General features: G+C 43.8%; 1 pseudogene; it reads left to right on the forward strand.

The window, feature by feature from the left end:
* Positions 1-24,255, forward strand: part of LOC141076231 (uncharacterized) — a 60,113-nt pseudogene extending 35,858 nt beyond the window's left edge.
* The last annotated feature ends 804 nt before the right edge of the window (positions 24,256-25,059 follow it).

The raw sequence follows: 25,059 nt of genomic DNA on the forward strand, positions 1-25,059 counted from the left end.
TGCAATTTGTCCTGAGTACGCTGATACCTGATATGTGGGGGCGAACGACTGTTTCGGCGCATGGCAGAGCTCAGAATGGAAGGAGCGCCGTTTGACTTTTTCAATGCAAAATTGGCTGGAATTCAGATCGGACGCCATGTCACGTTTCGAGAGTCCCTGATGAACCTAAACAGTGGAAACCCCCTACAAGTGACCCCATTTTGGAAACTAGACCCCCCAAGGAACTTATCTACATATGTGGTGAGAACTTTGAACCCACAAGGGCTTTACAGAAGTTTATAACGTACAGCGGTACAATTACAAAATCATTTTTTCCACAAAAATGATCTTTTCACCCCAATTTTTATTTTCCCAAGGGTAACAGGACCCTAAAAGTTATTGTGCAATTTGTCCTGAGTACGCTGATACCCAACATGTGGGGGTAAACCACTATTTGGGCGCATGGCAGAGCTCGGAAGGGAAGCAGCGCCATTTGACGTTTTTGGCTGGAATTGAGATCGGACATCATGTCGCGATTGGAAAACCCCTGATGTACCAAAACAGTGGAAACCCCCTACCAATGACACCATTTTGGAAACTAGACCCCCTAAGGAACTTATCTAGATGTGTGGTGAGAACTTTGAACCCCCAAGGGCTTCACAGAAGTTTATAACATACAGCCGCACAATTAAAAAAATCATATTTTTTCCACAAAAATGATCTTTTCACCCTCAATTCTTATTTTTCCAAGGGTAACAGGACCCTAAATGTTATTGTGCAATTTGTCCTGAGTACGCTGATACCCCACATGTGGGGGTAAACCACTATTTGGGCGCATGGCAGAGCTCGGACACCATTTTGTAAACTAGACCCCCCAAGGAACTTATCTAGATGTGTGGTGAGCACTTTGAACCCCCCAGTGCTTCACAGAAGTTTATAACGTCCGGGCGTGAAAATAAAAAATTTGTATTTTTTCCACAAACATGATCTATTAGTCACCATTTTTTTATTTTCCCAAGGGTACCAGGAGAAATTGGACCCCGAAAGTTGTTGTCAAATTTGTCCTGAGTATGCTGATACCCCATATGTGGGAGAAAACTACTGTATGGGCACACGTCGATGCTCGAAAGGGAAGTAGTGACGTTTTGGAATGCAGACTTTGATGGAATGGTCTGCGGGTGTCATGTTGCCTTGGGAGAGCCCCTAATGTACCTAAACAGTGGAAACCCCCCACAAATGACCCCATTTTGAAAACTAGACCCCCTAAGGAACTTATCTAGATGTGAGGTGAGCACTTTGAACCCCCAAAGGCTTCACAGAAGTTTATAATGCCAGGGCATGAAAATAAAGAAATCGTATTTTTTCCACAAACATGATCAATTAGTCCCCAATTTTTTTATTTTCCCAAGGGTAACAGGAGAAATTGAACCCCAAAAGTTGTTGCCCAATTTGCCCTGAGTACGCTGACACCCCATATGTGGGAGAAAACTACTGTATGGGCACACGTCAGGGCTCGGAAGGGAAGTAGTGACGTTTTGGAATGCAGACTTTGATGGAATGGTCTGCGGGTGTCATGTGTGTTTGGAGACCCCCTGATGTACCTAAACTATTGAAACTCCCCACAAGTGACCCCATTTTGGACACTAGACCCCCCACAGAACTTATCTAGATGTGTGGTGAGCACTTTGAACCCCCAAGTGCTTCACAGAAGTTTATAATGCTCGGACGTGAAAATATAAAAATCATTTTTTTTCCACAAAAATTATATTTTTGCCCCCAATTTTTTATTTTCCTAAGGGTAATTTGTCCTGAGTAGGCTGATACCCTACATGTGGGGGTAAAACACTGTTTGGGCGCATGGCAGAGCTTGGAAGGGAAGGAGCACCATTTGACTTTTTCAACTCAGAATTGGCTGGAATTGAGATCAGACGCCATGTTGCATTTGGAGAGCCCCTGATGTGCCCAAACAGTGGAAATCCCCAATGCTAACTCCAACCCGAACCCCAACACACCCCTAACCCTAATCTCAGCCCTAACCCTAACCTTAACCCTAGCCCTAACCCTAGCCCTAACCCTAGCCCTAACCCTAGCCCTAACCCTAATGGAAAAATGGAAATAAATACATTTTTTTTATTTTATTATTTTTCCCTAACTAAGGGGGTGATAACGGGGGGTTTGATTTACTATTTATGGCGGTTTTTTATTTTTGGCAGCTGTCGCATGCTATAAGACGCTTTTTATTGAAAAAATAGTTTTTGCATCACCACATATTGAGAGCTATAATTTTTCCGTATTTTGACCCACCGAGTCATGTGAGGTCTTATTTTTTGCGGGACGAGTTGACGTTTTTATTGGTACCATTTTCGGGCACGTGACATTTTTTGATCGCTTTTTATTCCGATTTTTGGGACGCAGAATGAACAAAAACCAGCGTTTCATGAATTTCTTTTGGGGGGGTGCGTTTACACCATTCCGCGTGCGATAAAATTGATAAAGCAGTTTTATTCTTCGGGTCAGTACAGTTACAGCGATACCTCATTTAGGTCGTTTTTTTTATGTTTTGTCGGTTTTACGCAATGAAAACTATTTTATATAAAAAATAATTATTTTTGCATCGCTTTATTCTGCGAGCTATAACTTTTTTATTTTTTCGCTGATGATGCTGTCTGGCAGCTCATTTTTTGCGGGACAAGATGACGTTTTCAGCGGTACCATGGATATTTATATGCGTCTTTTTGATCACGCGTTATTACACATTTTGTTTGGCAGTATGAAAATAAATAATTATTTTTTGCTTTGTTTTTATTTTTATTTTTTAAGGGGTTCGCTAAAGGGGTTAACTAATGGGACAGTTTTATAGGGCGGATCGTTATGGACGCGGCGATACCTAATATGTGTACTTTTATTGTTTTTTTTTATTATTTCCAAAAAATGGATTTATTTGGGGGAATATTTTTTTCTTTTTTCTAATTTATTTGGCGATTTTTTTAAATTTATTTTAAAACTTTTTTTTATTTTTTTTTAACTTTATTAAATAGTCCCAGGTGGGACATCACTGTCCTGTGACAGATCGCTGATCTGTCACATCACAGATCACTGTGACAGATCAGCGATCTGTCACAGGCACTGCAGAAGGCTTCCTCATGCCTGCGCTTTGCAGGCACTGAGGAAGCCAGCTTCCTGCAGGCCCCCGAAGGCCTCCGTCGCCATCTTGGATTCGGGGCCCTGCAGGAAAGGAGCCCCCCGCAGCAGCGCTGCACATTGCGCTGCCGTGGGGGGCTCAGGGAAGCACGGAGGCAGCCCCCTCCCTGCTGATGCTTCCCTTTAACCCCCCGGTACACCGTGATCATGTTTGATCCCGGTGTGCATGGGGTTAACGTGTCGGGGACGGTCCGTGACCGCCCCTGACACATTGTGCCGGGTGTCAGCTGTGATAATCAGCTGACACCCGGCCGCGATTAGTGGCGCTCACCACGTGGGCGCCACTGATCGCGGTAGACGTACTATCCCGTCCATGGGCATAGGGGCCCGGGTCCCATGGACGGGATAGTACGTCTGATGTCAGGAAGGGGTTAAAGTAAGATTTATATGATACCGTTACCTGCTCAGATCTATAAACTACAAAGCCAAATAACAGCGTACGTAGAATGTGCTGACAGTGTTCAGAAGGGAAGGAGCGCCATTTAGCTATTTGAATAAAGATCTTGCTGAAATAGTTTGCAGACACAATTAGTGATGAGCGAGTATACTCGTTGCTCGGGTGTCCTCCAAGTATTTTGGCGTACTCGGAGATCTAGTTTTCGTCATCTCAGCTGCATGATTTGTGACTTGTAGACAGGACAAATACATGTGGGAATTCCCTAACAAACAGGCATTACCACATGTATTCAAGCTGTCTAGCAGTCGCAAATCATGCAGCTGAGACGACAAAAACTAAATCTCCGAGCACACCAAAATACTTGGAGGACATCCGAGCAATGAGTATACTCGCTCATCAAAAGATATCCACCATGAACATGCTTGGCACTACCTTCTCTGCTTTACATATCCCAAGGATTGCTTTCCTCATCGCCCTTTAACACCGTTACATGGACCTAGACTTACACAGGGACCCCTAGGCTTGGACCATGGTGTTACCTGCTATTCCGTGGTGTTAGATGGCAAGAAGAATAGTCAGGTAGCTGGGTCAGACCCAGAAGGACAGAATACAGAATCAGAAGACACAAGAGTTGTCAGTAAACGGGCCACGGTCACAGCAGAAAACAAATACACAAGCCGGGAGCTGAGCACAGAGGACTGAACCAGAGGAGAACAACGCTGTATCTGGCAGATTCCGGCCATGTGCTTTGGGCTTTAGTAGGGTGTGGTACTTTCCAATTGGCTGAAGTAGGGAGCAGATTACTCCAGCTGGACAGCAGGAACAGATCCCAGATGAGATTAGACACACTATATGCAGAAGCCCTAATATAACTAAATGAGGCTGGTTTCACATTTGCGTTTTTTTGCGCTGGAAAAAACGCATACGTGCGCATGCGTTTTTTCCCCTATATTTAACATGGGTGCGCTTACGTGCGCATTGGCATACGCACATATGCGTTTTTTGTGCGCTGCATTTTCTGGGGTGTGCGATTTTAATTTCAAGATGCAACATGTTGCATTTTTTGGTCCGACCAACTGCTTAAAAAGAAACGCATGCGCACGTTTTGCGCAAAAATTGACCATTATGGCCTATGGATGAGCATACGTGCGCATTGGCAAGCGCATGTATGCTTTTTTTGGCGCATGCGTTTTTTTTGGTGTCCACTAGTTAGACTAGTTATAAAATTCCCAACCTAAAAAAAGGCTATATAAAGGAGGTGTCTGCCAACACTGTACCACAACTATACAGACACACTGGAGAGCAGAAATTCTGCAAGAAACGAACCCATCTTCAATCCCAGCTTCAGCGTCAAGAATGTGAGTATTATTACATATAATAATGTATGCCTGTCCTTTTAAATTGTATATGTACTAATGCGTTTTATTATTTTTACATGCAGTATGTCTTCGGAATCTGAATATTCCCCATCCCGGCAGGAACTGGCGCAAGCAGACCGTGAGGTGATTATTTTCGTGCGTTTGGTAAGTATATCTGCTGCTTCTCCAAATCTCTTACGTTTTTTTTTTTTTTTCAGACATCGTCATCTTCTGCGGACGTGACTACTGAGGGCGAACAGCAGGAGCAGCCAAGCCAAGTCCCGGTGGTGATACGTAATGTAAGTATCAAATTATTTGTGATGTTCTTTATTTTTTATCTTCTATATTTCCTCTTTTCTGTATCTCTTTTATAACTTTTTATTCACTCAAAATTCGAATATTCTAATGAATGTGTTTTGTCTAGGTTCCACAACGAGATGAAGACGTTTGCCTGGATAATGAGCAGCTTATCCGCCTGGTCCAGGAGCGTGGTCCGTTGTGGGACAGCTGTGACCGGCTGTACAAGGACAATGTGGTGACCCGGCGGCTATGGAATGAGGTGGCCGCAGCATTGATGGATGGCTGGGACAGCGCCACTGCAGCCTCCAAAAGGGCGTTTTACCTGCTCTGTTATGCTGCAGTGACTAAATGTCATGGGAAGCCTAGGTAACTTTAGGCTGAAACCCTGGGGCCCCTGCGGTGTCCCTCAGACTAGGGGAAACCCTGTCTGTCCCTCAACCCAGGGTTTATACTGAAGGTGTGCCTGCCTGGGCCTCCACCCTGTCCTTGTCTCCTGTCCAGCCCTAAGCTGAACCCACCACCCTCCACCCAGTGAGGAGACCAAACACCAGACCCCACAAATAAGTATGGACAGGGATAACGGAAATACACTACACCGCGTACACACAGGGGAATACAGTAATGTGCAAGGGCAACCAAATAATACAACACAGGGAGGCAAAATGGCAACAATGGAATATACTACTCCAGCAACCGTATGCTCCTTAGACCACCACTCCAGACCGGTATCGCTTAGCACATGGCAAGAGCTATAGTAGGCGACGCCCATAGTCACACAGGGCAATTTAAAGACAGAGGGCGTGGCTAAGCCCTCAGCCAGAATGACAACCTGGTTAACCCAATCCAAGCCGGATCGGAAGACCAACCAGCGCCGCTGAGAACCATGTGGTAGGATGGGGTATTACCGCTGTCTGCCGGACACCCTGGTGCGAACAGTATCCGACATGACAGTACCCCGCCTTCTACGAGGGACCCCAGGAACCTCACAATGTCGAGGACCCGGCTTGTCCGGATGGCGGCGATGAAACACTGTAATCAGTCGGTCCGCATGTATGTCCGAGGCCGGCACCCAAGTCCTCTTCTCAGGACCATAGCCACGCCAGTGGACCAAGTACTGTAGAGTGCGACGCACTACCCGAGAGTCAACCACCTTGGACACCTCAAACTCCAATGTGCCATCCACCAAGATGGGAGGTGGTGGCACGGGAGAAACATCAACAGCACCCACGACTTTCTTAAGTAACGCCTTGTGAAACACATTGTATCTTGTATACGGCAGGTAACTCTAAATGAAATGCCACAGGGTTAATAATTGCGGAGAATGATCCTAAAAGGACCAATGAACCTGGGCCCCAACTTAAGCGATGGTATTTTGAGTTTGATGTTCCTTGTAGACAACCACACCCAATCACCCACACACAGGTCCGGACCAGGCACACGTCTACCGTCAGCCACACGTTTATACCTAGAACCTACATTCAGCAAGCGCTGCTTTACTCTCCTCCAAACGGATGACAATTGTGCTCCCAACTGGTCCTCCTCAGGGACACCTGCAGAGCTCCCTTGGCGCAAGGTACAGAATTGGGGATGTTGACCATAAACACAAAAGAAAGGAGATTCCCCAGACGATTCCTGATAATGATTGTTTATCGCGAATTCAGCCAGAGGAAGAAACGCCGACCACTCTTCCTGATTGTCAGACACAAAACAGCGTAAGTATTGTTCTAGGTTTTGGTTCATACGCTCAGTATGCCCATTTGACTGAAAGCCGATGAATGAGACAATTTAATCCCTAGGCGTGAACAAAAAGCTCTCCAAAATTTTGCCACAAATTGTGTACCTCTATCAGATACAATGTCAGACGGGACACCATGAAGTCTGACCACCTCGCGAATAAATACCTGAGCAAGGGTCTTCGCATTGGGCAAAGATGGCAAAGCAACGAAATGCGACATTTTAGAGAACTGATCAACTATTACCAGAATGACCGTGTTCCCAGCCGAGGAGGGCAAATCCGTAATGAAATCCATGGAAATCTCAGTCCATGGCTTACTGGGCACACAGAGAGGATGCAATGTGCCAGCAGGACGGGAGCGTGGTGTCTTGGCCCGTGCGCACGTGGTACAGGCTGACACATATGAGGCCACGTCCTGCCGGATTTTGGGCCACCAAAAACGACGTGATACAAGTTCCAGAGTGCCCTTAACTCCTGGGTGACCTGCCAGGACAGTATCGTGATGTTCCCCTAACACTTTTAAGCGTAGGTGTAGTGGCACAAACGATTTATTAGGAGGCAGATCTGGCGGTACCTCCTCCTGAGCATCAGCAATCTCTGCCTCAACCTCTGTCGTGAGAGCCGAGACCACAACTCCCTTTTGGAGTATAGGCACCGGATCCTCATGTGGCTCTCCACCCGGGAAACATCTGGACAAGGTATCCGCCTTAGTATTCTTAGAACCTGGTCGGTGTGTCACAAAAAAATTGAACCGGGTGAAGAATAGCGCCCAGCGAGCCTGTCTGGGTGACAGGCGTTTAGCAGACTCTAAATAAAGCAGATTCTTATGGTCTGTTATAACAGTAATATGATGGACAGCCCCCTCCAAGAAGTGTCGCCATTCCTCAAATGCCAACTTGATGGCCAACAATTCCCTGTTACCAAAATCGTAATTACGCTCGGCCAGCGACAGTTTCTTGGAGAAGTAGGCACACGGATGCAATTCGCCCAAGGATGGACCCTGAGACAGTACCGCCCACACACCAACCTCTGATGCATCCACCTCCACGGTAAATGGTAGGGAGACATCAGGCTGAACCAAGATGGGAGCTGAAGCAAAACTGTTTTTGAGGAATTCAAACGCGCGCACAGCAGCCTCAGACCAGTCAAAAAAATTGGTACCTTTTTTCGTCATGTCGGTGAGCGGGTTAGCAATCATAGAAAAATTCTTAATAAATTTCCTATAATAGTTGGAAAAACCCAGGAATCGCTGAAGAGCCTTGAGATTATCAGGCCGTTCCCACTGCAGCACCGCTTGCACCTTAGCGGTGTCCATTTTAAACCCTGAGGTGGAAATTACATAACCCAAAAAAGGTAATTCTTGGACGACAAATACACATTTCTCAAGCTTGGCATAGAGCTTGTTTTCCCTGAGCAACTTCAACACCTGCCTAACATGCTCTATGTGTGCATCACGGTCGCGTGAGTAAATAAGACTGTCATCAAGGTATATAATAACAAATTTCCCCAAGAGATGAGAAAAGACATCATTTATGAAATGTTGAAATACTGCTGGCGCGCTCGTCAACCCAAATGGTATCACCAAATTCTCAAAATGACCCTCAGGGGTATTAAATGCCGTCTTCCATTCATCCCCTTGACGGACTCTTATGAGATTGTACGCCCCCCTGAGGTCAAGCTTGGAAAACCATTTGGCACCAGACACCTGGTTGAACAAATCGGGTATCAGTGGCATCGGGTAGGGGTCATGAACCGTAATCTGGTTGAGTTCCCTGAAATCCAGACGCGGGCGTAATCCGCCATCTTTCTTCTTGACAAAGAAGAACCCCGCCGCCAATGGAGATGATGAAGGCCTGATGTGCCCTTTGCTTAGACTTTCTGCAATGTATTCTTTGAAAGCTTGCCTCTTAGGACCTGAGATATTGAACATCCTGGCTTTTGGTAACTTGGCCCCCGGTTTTAACCTAATAGCACAGTCATAGGGTCGGTGCGGTGGCAGCTCTGAACAACCTCTTTCAGAAAATACATCAGCAAAGTCCAGCAGTGGCTCCGGGATGCTGGGAGTCACAGCGGAGATACACGTGGCCAGACAACTCTCCTAGCAGTATCTGCTCCACTGAATTATGTCCTGGGTTTTCCAATCAATCACCGGATTGTGCATAGACAACCATGGAAACCCCAGAACTATCAGCAGGTAAATTACTGAGCACCTTACATGTTACCCGCTCAGAGTGTAGGACCCCAATGTGGAGTTTTACATCAGCCACAAACTCTTTAATCTCCCCTTGTGAGCGAGGGGAGGCATTGATGGTAACCACCCGGATAGGATTAGGCAGCGTCTCCACCTTAAATCCCGCAGTACGCGCAAACTTTTCATCAATGAGATTAGCGGCTGAACCACTATCTACAAATACAGTAATCGACAGCTCTTGGCCCCCGATAACTACCTTGGCAGGGAGCATACACTGGGAGACCACCACGGAGGATATGCAAAGGCTCAGACTAGACTCCTCCAAACCCTCTGAGCCTAGCAGTTTTCCGCCGGCATGTCTTTCTTAGGTACCAGGGGGCAAGCATTAATAAAATGTCCTTTTTTGCCACAAAAAAAACAGACCCCTTGCTTTCTGGGCAAGGGACATTTATGCTTGTTATTATGTGTATGTGATATACCAGCAATCTGCATAGGTTCCACGGATTCACCTGGGGCGACCTCACCAGAGACTGCCCCTCCCCCCACAGGCTATGTCTCCTGCGACCTCTGACGAAAACGGCGATCAATGCGTACAACAAGTACCATAGCAGCCTCCAGAGAGGCGGGAGTCTCATACATTAGCAGAGTTTGTTTAACCCTTCCAGAAACCCCATGCAAAAATTGACTCCTTAGTGCAGGGTCATTCCATTGAGTGTCCACAGCCCAGCGACGAAATTCCGTACAATAATCCTCCGCCAGTCGCTCACCCTGGAGTAGAGAGTGTATTTTAAACTCTGCTAACTCCAGTCTGTCAGGATCGTCATAGATTAAACCCAGAGCAGAAAAAAAAGGTCTGCAGACTCAAATGCTGGTGAATCAGAAGGTAGTGAAAACGCCCATGCTTGTGGGTCACCACCCAGCAAGGAAACTACCAAGCCCACACGCTGAGCCTCATTTCCTGAGGAGAGAGGACGCATGCGAAAATACAATTTGCAGGATTCACGAAATACAACGAACTTACAGCGATCACCAGAGAATCATTCAGGGAGAGGTAACTTAGGTTCAGCTGCCCTGACTGCTGCCTCAGTTTGCACAGCAGGAACTGAGAGGCCTTGTTGCTGGACCGCCCCCCTCAGTTCAGTGACCTGAATGGACAGAGCCTCCAGCTGCTTGGTTATGGAGACTATAGGATCCATGGTAAATAATCCTCTTTTTTTTTTCTTTTTTTTTTTGGGCCGACTATAATGTCATGGGAAGCCTAGGTAACTTTAGGCTGAAACCCCGGGGCCCCTGCGGTGTCCCTCAGACTAGGGGAAACCCTGTCTGACCCTCAACCCAGGGTTTACACTGAAGGTGTGCCTGCCTGTGCCTCCACCCTGTCCTTGTCTCCTGTCCAGCCCTAAGCTGAACCCACCACCCTCCACCCAGTGAGGAGACCAAACACCAGACCCCACAAATAAGTATGGACAGGGATAACGGAAATGCACCACACCGCGTACATACAGGGGAATACAGTAATGTGCAAGGGCAACCAAATAATACAACACAGGGAGGCAAAATGGCAACAATGGAATATACTACACCAGCAACCGTATGCTCCTTAGACCACCACTCCAGACCGGTATCGCTTAGCACAAGGCAAGAGCTATAGTCGGCGACGCCCATAGTCACACAGGGCAATTTAAAGACAGAGGGCGTGGCTAAGCCCTCAGCCAGAATGACAACCTGGTTAACCCAATCCAAGCCGGATCGAAAGACCAACCAGCACCGCTGAGAACCATGTGGTAGGATGGGGTTTTTCCGCTATCTGCCGGACACCCTGGTGCGAACAGTGTCCGACATGACACTATTGTCCTTGATGGCACTGTTGGGTTTCGGGCTAGATATATTCTAGCAGGAAACCCAACAGTGTCATCTTGCTCAACAGTGACTGCTTTGGGTATTGTATTGCTGTATTTTGCCGCTGTGACTATTGTCCTTGATGGCACTGTTGGGTTTTGGGCTAGATATATTCTAGCAGGAAACCCAACAGTGTCATCTGGCTCAACAGTGACTGCTTTGGGTATTGTATTGCTGTATTTTGCCGCTGTGACTATTGTCCTTGATGGCACTGTTGGGTTTCGGGCTAGATATATTCTAGCAGGAAACCCAACAGTGTCATCTGGCTCAACAGTGACTGCTTTGGGTATTGTATTGCTGTATTTTGCCGCTGTGACTATTGTCCTTGATGGCACTGTTGGGTTTCGGGCTAGATATATTCTAGCAGGAAACCCAACAGTGTCATCTGGCTCAACAGTGACTGCTTTGGGTATTGTATTGCTGTATTGTGCCGCTGTGACTATTGTCCTTGAAGGCACTGGTGGGTTTTGGGCTAGATATATTCTAGCAGGAAACCCAACAGTGTCATCTGGCTCAACAGTGAATGCTTTGGGTATTGTATTGCTGTATTTTGCCGCTGTGACTATTGTCCTTGATGGCACTGTTGGGTTTCGGGCTAGATATATTCTAGCAGGAAACCCAACAGTGTCATCTGGCTCAACAGTGACTGCTTTGGGTATTGTATTGCTGTATTTTGCCGCTGTGACTATTGTCCTTGATGGCACTGTTGGGTTTCGGGCTAGATATATTCTAGCAGGAAACCCAACAGTGTCATCTGGCTCAACAGTGACTGCTTTGGGTATTGTATTGCTGTATTTTGCCGCTGTGACTATTGTCCTTGATGGCACTGTTGGGTTTCGGGCTAGATATATTCTAGCAGGAAACCCAACAGTGTCATCTGGCTCAACAGTGACTGCTTTGGGTATTGTATTGCTGTATTTTGCCGCTGTGACTATTGTCCTTGATGGCACTGTTGGGTTTCGGGCTAGATATATTCTAGCAGGAAACCCAACAGTGTCATCTGGCTCAACAGTGACTGCTTTGGGTATTGTATTGCTGTATTGTGCCGCTATGACTATTGTCCTTGATGGCACTGTTGGGTTTTGGGCTAGATATATTCTAGCAGGAAACCCAACAGTGTCATCTGGCTCAACAGTGAATGCTTTGGGTATTGTATTGCTGTATTTTGCCGCTGTGACTATTGTTCTTGATGGCACTGTTGGGTTTCGGGCTAGATATATTCTAGCAGGAAACCCAACAGTGTCATCTGGCTCAACAGTGACTGCTTTGGGTATTGTATTGCTGTATTGTGCCACTGTGACTATTGTCCTTGATGGCACTGTTGGGTTTAGTGATAGCATATGTCGTGCATGAAACACAATTGTTCATGTTGTTGGTTTGTTTTTCCAACAGTGGACAAAGTCCGAACACGTTGGCGCTCGATCAAGGACCGCTTCAACAGTGATGTTCGTGCTGAGGGCCAGGTTCGCAGTGGATCTGCGTCAAGGACAAGAACAAGATACCGTCACTATCACGCGTTGCAGTTCCTAAGTCCGGTCCTTGCCACCAGATCGTAAGTATTATAATTTTTGGGTTTTTATTTATATTAATCTGTGTTTTTCTAATCCACAGCTGATGCTTCTTGTAAAGGCATGATAGTAATGATTTTCCTTTCTTCCACAGCACCTGGAGCAGCACCCTGCAACCTGGCCCTGGAGCGGTCCTTCATCGGACGTCCTCTGACCTGTCCCAGCCATCCGACAGCCAGGAAGCACCTTGCAGGTCAGCCACACAGACAGCTAGTGACCAGGAAGCTGGTCCATCAGGTGTTCCCCTGTCCCAGGTCTCTGCCACTGGTTATGCAGGCACTACCTGCCAGCGGCAGAGGGCCTTGGACAGGAATGTCTTGCCTGAGTTTATGCACTTGAGCGAGGCCTTTAATGCCAGCCTCAAGTCGCTGTCCGACAGATAGGAAAACGGTTTTTCACTCATGGAACGTGGTTTTAACCACATGCAACACCACTTCCTTTCTGTCGAACAGCGCCTTGACCGTCTGGAGGCCGACCTCAACAGACCAGCGCACCATTTTTTTAGTAAGATTGAAAAGGGCATGGCGGAACACCTTAGTCCTGAGCAACAGCTGATTGTGCTGCAGGCCTGCAACAATGCTTTCTTGCAGGCTATGCAGCATAATCGGTATGGGCAGCAGTCAGTGGTGTCATTTCCACCTGTGCCACCATTGACTCGCTTCACCTCACTACCGACTTGTGCTGCATACCACTGCACGGACACCTCTATTCAAAGCCAGGACACCCACCATTACACCACCACAAGTCTGAGTGCAGCTGGTCACTTCACCAACACCACCATGGCAAGCGCTGCTCCTGTCTGGAGCACCACCGCCACCCCCATGCATGCTTGGAGCACAGCCACCACTACGCAAATGTGGAACAGCCCTGCCACAAACACTACAACATGTAGTAGCCCTGCCACCACCACTCCGCAAACCTGGACCATCACTGCCGCCACCAGTCCTCCTGCAAGGACGAGCACTGCCACTGCCACCACAGAGCATCAGCAGCTGCAGCAGCAGCCACAGCAGCAGCCACAGCAGCAGCAGCCACAGCAGCAGCAGCAGCCACAGCAGCAGATGGGGGACCCACATTCGTTATTTGCTCTAAGTTCAATGCGCCAACAATCAAGGCGGGCATTGGGCCCAAATAGGTCCAGGCAGAAAAGTTTGTGTAAACAAGCACTTCGGACCAATGTACCTGAACCTCTTTCATCTCCTCAACCTTTTCTACTTCAAGTCCCATAACTGGACTCCCTTCCCCCACAAGTTTTGTTGCCCCTTCCCCTAGAACACCTTCTTCAACTGTAAGTTCTGCATCTTCCCTGCATACCCCCAACTTGCAACCATCTACCCCCAAACGCAGAAAAAAATAAAGTTTTGTTTAATTTTTCTGTTTCAAAATAAATTCAAATTTCTGGTTCACCATAAGTTTGATTAATGTTTTTGGCGCCGCTCACACACACTGCACCGTACACACAATGCGACTTTAACTTTGCAAGGTGTCATAAAAAATGTTTGGAGGATTGGCTGTTTTTACCATCCTCATTTCACTTACTGTGATTCTAGGCAAGGGGGATTATTGATATACCTTGTAATTAACAACATACTCTTGTGTGTTGAATCCACTCATGGGTAAAATACACATCATATGTTAAATACCAAGGCCTAGTATAGTCATACCAAGGCCTAGTATAATTGTTAAATACCAAGGCCTAGTATTATAACTAGAGTTTTAACGACTAGGATCTGGTTTTCGGGCCAAAAAAAGGCAAGTTTATTGCGAAACATTACCACAATGGGAAATAAAAGTTGGAATTGAGCTGATTACATTCATCCATTCAATGCAGACTTTTATTCCCCATTGACTTGCATTCGGGTTAGGTTTTGAACAAATCCTTTTTTAACACTAGTTGTACAAGTTTCATTTGAAAAAAATTTGGTTTCCTGAAACCCGATCCTACCAAAGTCGCTCAAATGTCATAATCATAACTATTTATCTATCAATCATGGCCTGGTTATATTGATCAATCATGGCCTGGTTAATACACATATCATATTTAACCTGCAGCTTTGCTTACGTACCAATATATTTCACGCAGACTAGCGATGCTGCATTTTAACTCATATGTGTATTTACCTGCCCAGGTGTGAGAACATCATGAATTCACAGGTATACATGGGAATTTTTTTATTTTATTGGAGTGTAAAAAGCATAGTGCACTCGGTACTGGTAGCAAATCAGGTTTTTTATTAACATTAACAAACAAAAACATTTACACCATTTCATCTTGCCAGTGCACCCGTCCTACATCAGAGACAAAGTAGACCGCAAATTGGTCCCTCATTTGGCCAACTTCAACGGATGACCTGAGAGGGTGCTGAGTGAATTCAGGCAATGGGTTAGGAGCATCATCATGGAGTTCAAAGGTCGGGTGCTCTTTAGCTATCACAAAATTATGTAGAACCACACAGGCCTTCACCACCTCATCGACTGTTTCAAGTTTAAGATTAATGGCTGTGCCGAGAATTCGCCATCTTGAGACAAGAATCCCAAAAGCACACTCGACAGTTCTTCTGGCCCTGGTCAGCCTGTAATTAAATATTTTTTTGGTGTGGTCCAAGTCCCGGCTGGAGTAGGGTTTCAATAGGTTTGCGCACATTTGAAAAGCCTCATCCCCAACCATTACAAAGGGCAGTGGCGGAGCTTCGGTGTGGGGAAGAGGCCGTGGCATAGGGAAATTAAATTGTTTGCCATACAACCTCCGGCCCATGTCTGAGTTTTTAAAAGCCTGTGAGTCATTACCATGGCCAAATGCTCCAATGTCCACTGCTACAAACATACATCCGGCATCCGGATGTCTTCCAGGTGCAAAAATTAAAGATGTGTCTGACAGGATATCAGGACTCTTCAGACCTACAGATGACTACCCATTCCTGCTACTACATGTGGGGACAAATGACACGGCAAGAAATGACCTGGAAACCATCTGCAGAGACTTTGAAGACTTAGGCAAGAAAGTGAAAGAACTGGGAACGCAGGTGGTCTTCTCTTCCATCCTCCCAGTGGATGGCCATGGAACAAGGAGGTGGAATAAGATTCTGCAGGTGAATAACTGGCTACGTCGATGGTGCCATCAGCAACGATTTGAATTTATGGATCACGGAGTGAATTACCTTTACGATGGACTACTTGCTAGAGATGGGGTGCACCTTACGAAGACTGGAAAACATGTATTTGGAAGTCGCCTTGCTACACTTGTAAGGAGAGCTTTAAACTAGAACAACATGGGAAGGGAAGCAAAAGACCAGAAAAAGCCATACACCTGACAAATGCTATTGAGAACTCTGCTATTAGAAGTGGAAAGGAAGAACAAAGACGAAAGAATCTAATTAATAAAAATATTGGAGAAAGAGAAACCAATCACAAACTATAATGTTTCTATACTAATGCACAAAGCATGGGCAACAAACAAGGAGAATTGGAACTACTAACACAGGAAAAGAAATATGATGTCATTGGAATCACTGAAACTTGGTGGGACAATACACATGATTGGAATACAAGACTAGAAGGATACAACTTATTTGCAAGAAACAGACTTGATAAACGAGGAGGAGGTGTTGCATTGTATGTTAGAAACGCGTATATCTGCACAGAGATTGAAGCTTCAGAGGGAAGAATACAAGGATAGAACAATGGAAAGGACACCATTGTAGGCATTTACTACAGGCCGCCTGTGCAAGCTGAAGATATGGATGAACTCTTTATGCATCAAATGGCCAAGTTCTCCAAAAAATATGACGTAGTTGTCATGGGAGATTTCAACTATCCAGACATTTGTTGGGAATCTCTCTCAGGCAAAACTAACAGGTCAAGGAAATTCTTATCCTCTCTTGCTGACAACTTTATCTTCCAAAAGGTAGGGGAGAAAACAAGGGGAACTGCTACCTTGGATCTAATCCTTATAAACAGGGAGGAAATGGTTGAGGAGGTAAAAGTGGCTGGGACCCTAGGAGGTAGTGACCATGCTATTTTAGAATTTTGGATAACTAGAGGAGGAAGACCTGTGAAGACTCAGACGTCAAGGTTAGATTTCAGAAAGGCAGATTTTAAGGGATTCAGAAAGAGAATTGGAGGGATCCAATGGCTGGATATCCTTAAAGACAAAAATGTCCAGGAAGGATGGGAAATTGTTATGATTGAGTCACCGAGGAGGAAAAAACAAAACACAAGCTCAGCCCAGAAAATCAGAGAGGTTGGAAATTAGCGGATTGCAGACCCCTAATCCTATCACACAACTAGCAGTAGCCGTGGAGCGTTCCCACGGTGATCCTAGACACCTCGTCACAGCCGGAGATCTAAATAAGCCTAAAGAGAGAAAAGGGAAAAACTGACTGCCCCAGAGCAGACCCCAAAGCAATAGGCAGCCCCCAACATATAATGACGGTGAAATAAGATGAAAACTCTAACACAGATAGAAAGATAGGTTGAGCAAACGATGGGGCCCAAGCTAACTAAAAAGGACAGGACAGAAAAGCTGCTGTCTGCAATCCGAGAAAGCCCTGCTAAAAATATTACCAACACAACTAATAAGCAAAAAGGATCCTGAAGTCACTAGACTTCAAACCCTATATCAGCACTCAGAATATTCTGAAAGCAGAGCAAAAGAGAACACTGATCAAGGAATAAGAATACAGCACATCCCCAGCCGGGGATGGCTGAACTCAAAAAACAAGGTAAACAAAACCAAAACTAATAAGTTCAATAGCAGAGCAAAAACTTATCTTTGAGAAGCAGAAATCAGACTGGTCTCCAAGAATCCAGCAGAGAAATCACCAGCCACTCAGAAGGGCGTCGGCTGCCTTATATCTAATCTGAAGTTCCTGTTACCCAGTCACAATCCACCTGATCAGGTGTTTGATTTCTTTCATCCAAATCAGCCTCACTACATTCCTTCACCAGAAGAGGGTGATCCTCGGACACAAACGGTGAATGTACAGATAAGCTCAATACAGAAAATCTTGAAAAATGAAATTCTCAAAGCACAATTGTTAACAATTCCGAAAAGACGGAAGAATAGGAAGCATTTAAGGAAACCAGGATGGATGAACACAGAACTTAAGCACATGCTAAAAAGGAAGAAAAAAATGTTTATAAAATGGAAAGAGGGAGGCATATCTAAAGAAGAATATAATGCTGCCTGCAAAACCTGCAGGGCACAAATCAGATTATCTAAAGCTGAAAATGAATTGAGGCTTGCAAGAGATGTCAAAAGCAATAATAAAGGATTTTGGGGATATGTCAAAAGGAAAAGAAAAGTCAAAGATGCTATAGGATTTTTACAGGATGAAAATGATGAAATGGTAAGACAGGATGTTGAGAAGGCCGAAATTTTAAATTCCTATTTTGCATCTGTTTTCTCTCAGAAAGGAAATGTAACATCAACTGTTCTTCACTGTCCTATTAAGGGAATAGAAGAATCCAGGATATCTATAAACAGAAAGAAAGTGAGGAAACACTTAGCTAACCTATATGAATTCAAGTCTCCAGGTCCAGATGAATTACACCCCAGAGTACTGAAGGAGATAGCAGAAGAAATTTTTGAACCCCTCTCCATAATCTTTGAAAATTCTTGGAGAACAGGAGAAGCCCCAGAAGACTGGAGAAGAGCAAATGTTGTTCCTATCTTCAAAAAGGGGAAGAAGGTGGACCCAGGCAACTCTAGGCCGGTGAGTCTGACTTCTATACCAGGAAAGATGTTTGAACAAATTATTAAACAACATGTATGTCAGTACCTGGATAAGAATGAAGTGATTAAACAGAGTCAGCATGGGTTTGTAACTAATAATAAGTCATGTCAGACTAACTTAATTTCCTTCTATGACGGAATCACTGATTGGATGGATCAAGGAAATGCTGTAGATATATTATATCTTGACTTCAGCAAAGCATTTGACAAAGTATCTCACACAATCCTTATTGAAAAAATGACTAAGTATGGAATGGACAAGGCAACTGTTAGGTGGATTCATAACTGGCTTAGTGATCGGACCAAAAGAGTGGTCGTAAATGGCTGCACATCCAGTTGGACGAAGGTCTCAAGTGGGGTACCACAGGGCTCTGTCCTGGGCCCTGTATTGTTCAACATCTTTATCAATGATTTAGATGAAGGAATTGAGGGTAAACTGATTAGATTTGCTGATGACAAAAAGCTAGGAGGGATAGCTAATACTAGAGAAGAGAGAGAGGATTCAAAAAGATATAAATAAACTGGAGAAGTGGGCAGCAACTAACAGAATGGTTTTTAATAGGTTAAAATGCAAAGTACTACATCTGGGCAATAAAAATGAAAAAAGCATATACAGAATGGGAGGAATAGGGCTAAGCAACAGCACATGTGAAAAAGACTTGGGTATACTAATAGATCACAAACTGAATATGAGTCAACAGTGTGATGCAGCAGCAAAAAAGGCAAATACAATTCTAGGATGTATTAACAGAAGCATACAGTCTAGATCACGTGAAATCATTATTTCCCTCTACTCCTCTTTGGTCAGACCTCATCTGGAATATTGTGTCCAGTTTTGGGCACCACATTTTAAAAAAGACATCAAGAAACTGGAGCAAGTTCAGAAAAGAGCGACCAGAATGGTGACCGGTTTGCAAACCCTGTCTTATGAGGAAAGATTGCAGGATTTGGGAATGTTTAGTTTGCAAAAGAGAAAACTGAGAGGAGACTTAATAGCAGTCTACAAATATCTAAAGGGCTGTCACATTGTAGAAGGATCAACTTTATTCTCATTTGCACAAGGAAAGACTAGAAGCAATGGGATGAAACTGAATGGGAGGAGACACAGATTAGATATTAGAAAAAACTTTTTGACAGTTAGAGTGATCAATGAGTGGAACAAGCTGCCACGAGAAGTTGTGACTTCTCCTTCAATGGAAGTCTTCAAACAGATGCTGGACAGACATCTGACTGGGATGATTTAGCGAATCCTGCTTTGAGCAAGGGGCTGGACCAAATGGCCCAGGAGGTCCCTTCCAACTCTACGATTCTATGATTCTATGATTCCGAAATGGCCATGAGTACTATTGAAAAGTACTTTTTGTAATTATAGTACTCAGATCCAGTCCTTTTGGGCTTGATTATCCGGATGTGTTTACCATCAACAGCTCCCAAACAGTTGGGGAAATTGCAGCCTGTCCAGAATTTGTCAGCAATTTCCATCCACTTTTCAGTGGTGGGCAGGGGCATAAATTCTGGACAAAGAACATTCCAGAGAGCCCGGCAGGTGTCCGCAACAATTCCAGACAAGGTAGAGATTCCAATACGGTACTGGAAGTGGAGTGAAGATAGGGTTTCTCCAGTCGCCAGGAATCTGCAAAACAGAGAAAGAATTAAAATTAATATTTCTGTATATGGTTTTGTAAAACTATAAAATAAAATATTAGTACATTCACGAAAAATAATTAGCCAAGATTTTGAATAGTACATGTAAAAAAAAAAACTATCAGACCCAACCACTTGGTTTTTAAAAATATTACGTACCGTAATGTCACCAGTAGCCGTTCCTCAGGAGGAATCGCACGACGGAACTGTGTGTCCTGTCTCCGTATGGATTCTTGGACACGACCAAGCAAATCCCTGAAGCTTTCTTGGGACATCCGGATATAATCTGTTAATTTCTCCGGGTTTGCCTGTAGCTCACTGTAGAGGGTGTGGTATGCGCCATGGCTCTCCCGGAGTTCAACAATCGGATGTATCCACATACGCCACCGCTGCCGTCTTCACTGCCTCTCTCTCTTCCTTTGTTCATGGCAAGCAACTGCATACGCCTGAGCCATCGCGATGTCCAAATCCAAGTTGAAGTGAAAACTCTTCCAGCGCAGATCCATGTTGACACGAGAAAAATCAAGCAAATGTGAAGAATACTGTAGACATAGTCTATATATTAACATACCACACCGCCACTGATGTCCCATTGGTCGGGTGTGTTGGCAGATTGTTTTTTTTTTTTTTTTTGGGTGTGGACAAACAATCTTGAAAAAACGCATATGCACTAAAAACGCACTAAAAACGCATACAAACGCATAAAAACGCTGCGTTTTTTCCTGCATGCGCTTAAAAATGCTTGAAAAAAATGCAGCGTTTGTATGCGTTTTTTCCATGCGTTTTTATGCGCAAAAAACGCGCAGCAAGAAAACTCAAGTGTGAAAGTAGCCTGACAGAATAGTCAAAATCCCCATAAAGTGATTCCATTTTATAAATGAATTCACTGAGGGTTATAATCTATATACATGTGGTCAAAATTGTTGTTACCCCTCATTTAATGACAGAAAAACCCACAATGGTCACAGAAATGACTTGAATCTGACAAAAGTAATAATAAATAAAAAATCTATGAAAATGAACAAATGAAAGTCAGACATTGCTTTTCCACTATGCTTCTACAGATTTTTTAAAAAAAAAAATAAAATACATGAAATGGGCCTGGACAGAAATGATGGAACACCTGAAAATAATGTGACAAAAGGGACATGTTACATCATGGTGTGTCCACTAATTAGCATCACAGGTGTCTACAATCCTGGAATCAGTGAATGGCCTGTATAGAGGGCTACAGATACTCACTGTGCTGTTTGGTGACATGGGGTGTATCACACTCAACATGGACCAGAGGAAGCGAAGGAAAGAGATGTCTCAGATTAGAAAAAAAATTATAGACAAACATGTTACAGGTAAAAGTTAAAAGACCATCTCTAAGCAGCTAATGTTCTTGTGAGTACAGTTGCACATATTATTCAGGAATGTAAGCTCCACGGGACTGTAGCCAACATCCCTGGACGTGACCGCAAGAGGAAAATTGATGACAAATCAAAGAGACGGATAATATGAATGGTAACAAAAGAACCCAGAAAAACTCCTAAACATATTAAAGGTGCACTTCAAGCTCAATGAACATCAATTTCACATTGCACCATCCATCAGTATATGAGCCAAAGTGGACTTCATGGGAGACGACCAAGGAGGACACCATTGTTGAAAATAATCATAAAAAAGCCAGACTGGAATTTGTCAAACTACATGTTGACAAGCCACAACGCTTCTGGGAGAATGTCCTATGGACAGATGAGACAAAAATTGAACTTTTTGGCAAAGCACATCAGCTCTATGTCCTCAGACAGAAAAATGAAGCATATCACGAAAAGAAGACTGTCCCTACTGTGAAACATGGAGGAGGCTCTGTTATGCTCTGGGGCTGCTTTGCTGCATCTGGCACAGGGTTTCTAGAATGTGTGCAGGGAACAATGAAATCTCAAGACTGTCAAGGGATTCTAGAGAGAAATGTGCTGCTCAGTGTCAGAAAGCTTGGTCTCAGTCGCAGGTCATGGGTCTTGCTACAGGATAACAACACAAAACAGACAGCTAAAAACATGCAAGAATGGCTAAGAGGAAAACAATGGACTATTCTGAAGTGGTCTTCTATGAGCCCTGACCTAAATCCTATTGAGCATCTTTGGAAAGAGTTGAAACATGTCGTCTGGAAAATGCAACCTTCAAACATGAGACAGTTGCTCTTGAGGAGTGGGCCAAAATACCTGTCGAGAGGTGCAGAAGTCTCCTTGGCAGTTACAGAAATCGTTTGATTGCAGTGATTGCCTCAAAAGGTTGTGCAACAAAATATTTTAGTTAAGGGAACCATCATTTCTGTCCAGGCCTATTTCATGAGTTTTATTTTTTTAAATTCTGAGGAAGCATGGCTGAAAAGCAATGTCTGACTTTCATTTGTTAATTTTGATAGATTTTTTATTTATTATTACTTTTGTCAGATTCAAGTTATTTCTGTGACCATTGTGGGTTTTTCTGTCATCAAGCGAGAAGTACCAACAACTTTGACCACGTGTGTAGGAGGAGTGAATATTTTGACTCCACAGCCACTTTCCAGAAATGAATATGCAGTGGATGTTGGAGAGTGAAAATCACACATTTGCCATTTTCTTACCCAGCACATAGTGCCCAGATTGTGCTCCAGGAGACACACACCGCAAATTAAGCAGATTCTTCTCACTATAATATTACTAAATACAGGGATCCTAAATGTTGTTTGCGCACACTGCAAGACTCCGAAGTGAGAGCGGATTTTGCTGGATTGGTTTATGGAAACCTTGTTGCTTTTCAACAGCCTTTGAGCCACTAATAGTGTGGGAACCTCTGTTTTTCCATTGACAGATGATGGACCTGAGTGGGGACTTGTTTTTTGTGAGATGAGAATTGGTATTATTTTCGCCCACATAACATTGATTGGTTTCTTTTTATTCAATATTTGGGAGGCAGAATGAACAAACAGTTGAACACCGCACACTACTGGTTCATCCAACAAGGTTTTCTATTAGACTGTGAACTGTCATGGTCTTGATAAAAATAAATAAAGTTTTTTACATAACTTGCCATTTTTATGGACAGTGTAAGCAGAAATGTTCAAAAATATAAAACTGGGATATTTTATTAAAAATAATAATTGTATTTTATCTTAGCAGATGACTGTACCAGGAGATCAGAGGGACAGCTGACATCTTCAATTTTTAAATCTGATGATCTTGAGATCCTACAAGATACAACTGAAGTGATTGATATTACTCCAGATATACCATCATCCATTCACAGCAAAGATCTGTTATCTGATCCTATGAAACAGGTCCCATCTTCAGATTCATTACCGACTACTAAAGAAAATCAAAGTCACAAAAGAGGCAATAAAAAACAAACTGCTCCTACAGGAAAGAAGTCATTTTCATATTCAGACTGTGGGAAATATTTTACATGGAAATCACATTTTGTTAACCACATGAGAATTCACACAGGGGAGAAGCCTTTTTCCTGTTCAAAATGTGAGAAATGTTTTGCACGTAAATCACATTTTGTTACTCACCATAGAACACACACAGGGGAGAAGCCTTTTTCCTGTTCAGAATGTGGGAAATGTTTTAACCAGAAATCACATTTTGTTAATCACCAGAGAACTCACACAGGGGAGAAGCCTTTTTCCTGTTCAGAATGTGGGAAATGTTTTAGCAATAAATCAGATTGTGTTAATCACCATAGAACTCACACAGTGGAGAAGCCTTATTCTTGTTCAGAATGTGGGAAATGTTTTGCACGTAAATCACATTTTGTTACTCACCAAAGAACTCACACAGGGGAGAAGCCTTTTTCCTGTTCAGAATGTGGGAAATGTTTTAACAATAAATCAGATTGTGTTAAGCACCAGAGAATCCACACAGGAGAGAAGCCTTTTTCCTGTTCAGAATGTGGGAAATGTTTTAACAATAAATCAAATTGTGTTAAGCACCAGAGAATCCACACAGCAGAGAAGCCATATTCATGTTCAGAATGTGGGAAATGTTTTAAATGGAAAATAAGTCTTGATAGCCATCAAAGAACCCACACAGGGGAGAAGCCTTTTTCCTGTTAATGTGGGAAATGTTTTAACCAGAAAGTGCTTCTTGTTAGACATCAGAGCAGTCACACAGAGAAGCTTTTTTCATTTTCTTAATGTGGAAAATGTTTTACTTGGAAATCAGTTGTTAATAAACATCAGAGACTTCACATAGGGGAGAAGCCTTTTTTATGTTCATAGTGTTGGAATAATTTTAACCAAAACTGAATCTTCTTAAATGGGTTGTCTCTTGTCATTCCTCATGTTTGCTGACAAAAGGATAAAACTAAACTTTATTCCAAATGTAAAACTATACCCATAATTCACCCCCTGAAGGTTAGTCAGTAGGTGACTAATAGAAAAAACATGTACCCCACAGTTCAGTATATAGGGTGAGGTGACGTATACACACTCACTCTCCAAGCCTCTCATTTCTACGGGTTTCATCGTCCTCACCAAAGGCGACTCATCGGGAGACTATTTAATATTGACCTACATTCAAGCGAGACTAGACAAAAAAAACTAAAATCATGTATCATGTTATCCGAAACAGTCAGAAAACTAGCCCCATATTGGCAGATCCCAGACCTCAGACTATATACTGTGTAAGTTTATAAGCCAGTCCAGTGTCAGGAATAGATAGAATGTGACAATACAGTATAATTCTTGTGTTTTTCTCCTATAGGGACTGCCCTAGTTTGGTAATGTAACTGCTGTTAATTAGTAGTGCAGACAAATTGTCCTAGACTAAACTCAGTCTTCAGACGGCCCAATATGTACCACTCAGGGAAAACTTACCTGCTCCAAAGATCATTAGCAGCTTCTAACTAATGGCCATGCTGCAGTCTGTCAGGGAATGAGTGCAATATCGTTATAGAGACTAGAGATATGTGCAATCATAATGTCTGGGAGATCTGTGCCATTATTTAGTATGAATATGGAAATTATCTCTGACAGTTAAGTGTTCCCTGAGTGGTATATATTGTATTGTCACATACTATCTAT

This window comes from Dendrobates tinctorius, unplaced genomic scaffold (genome assembly GCF_039654945.1).
Source record: "Dendrobates tinctorius isolate UK_male_01 unplaced genomic scaffold, ASM3965494v1 ptg000395l, whole genome shotgun sequence".
Taxonomy (NCBI): Eukaryota; Metazoa; Chordata; class Amphibia; order Anura; family Dendrobatidae; genus Dendrobates; species Dendrobates tinctorius.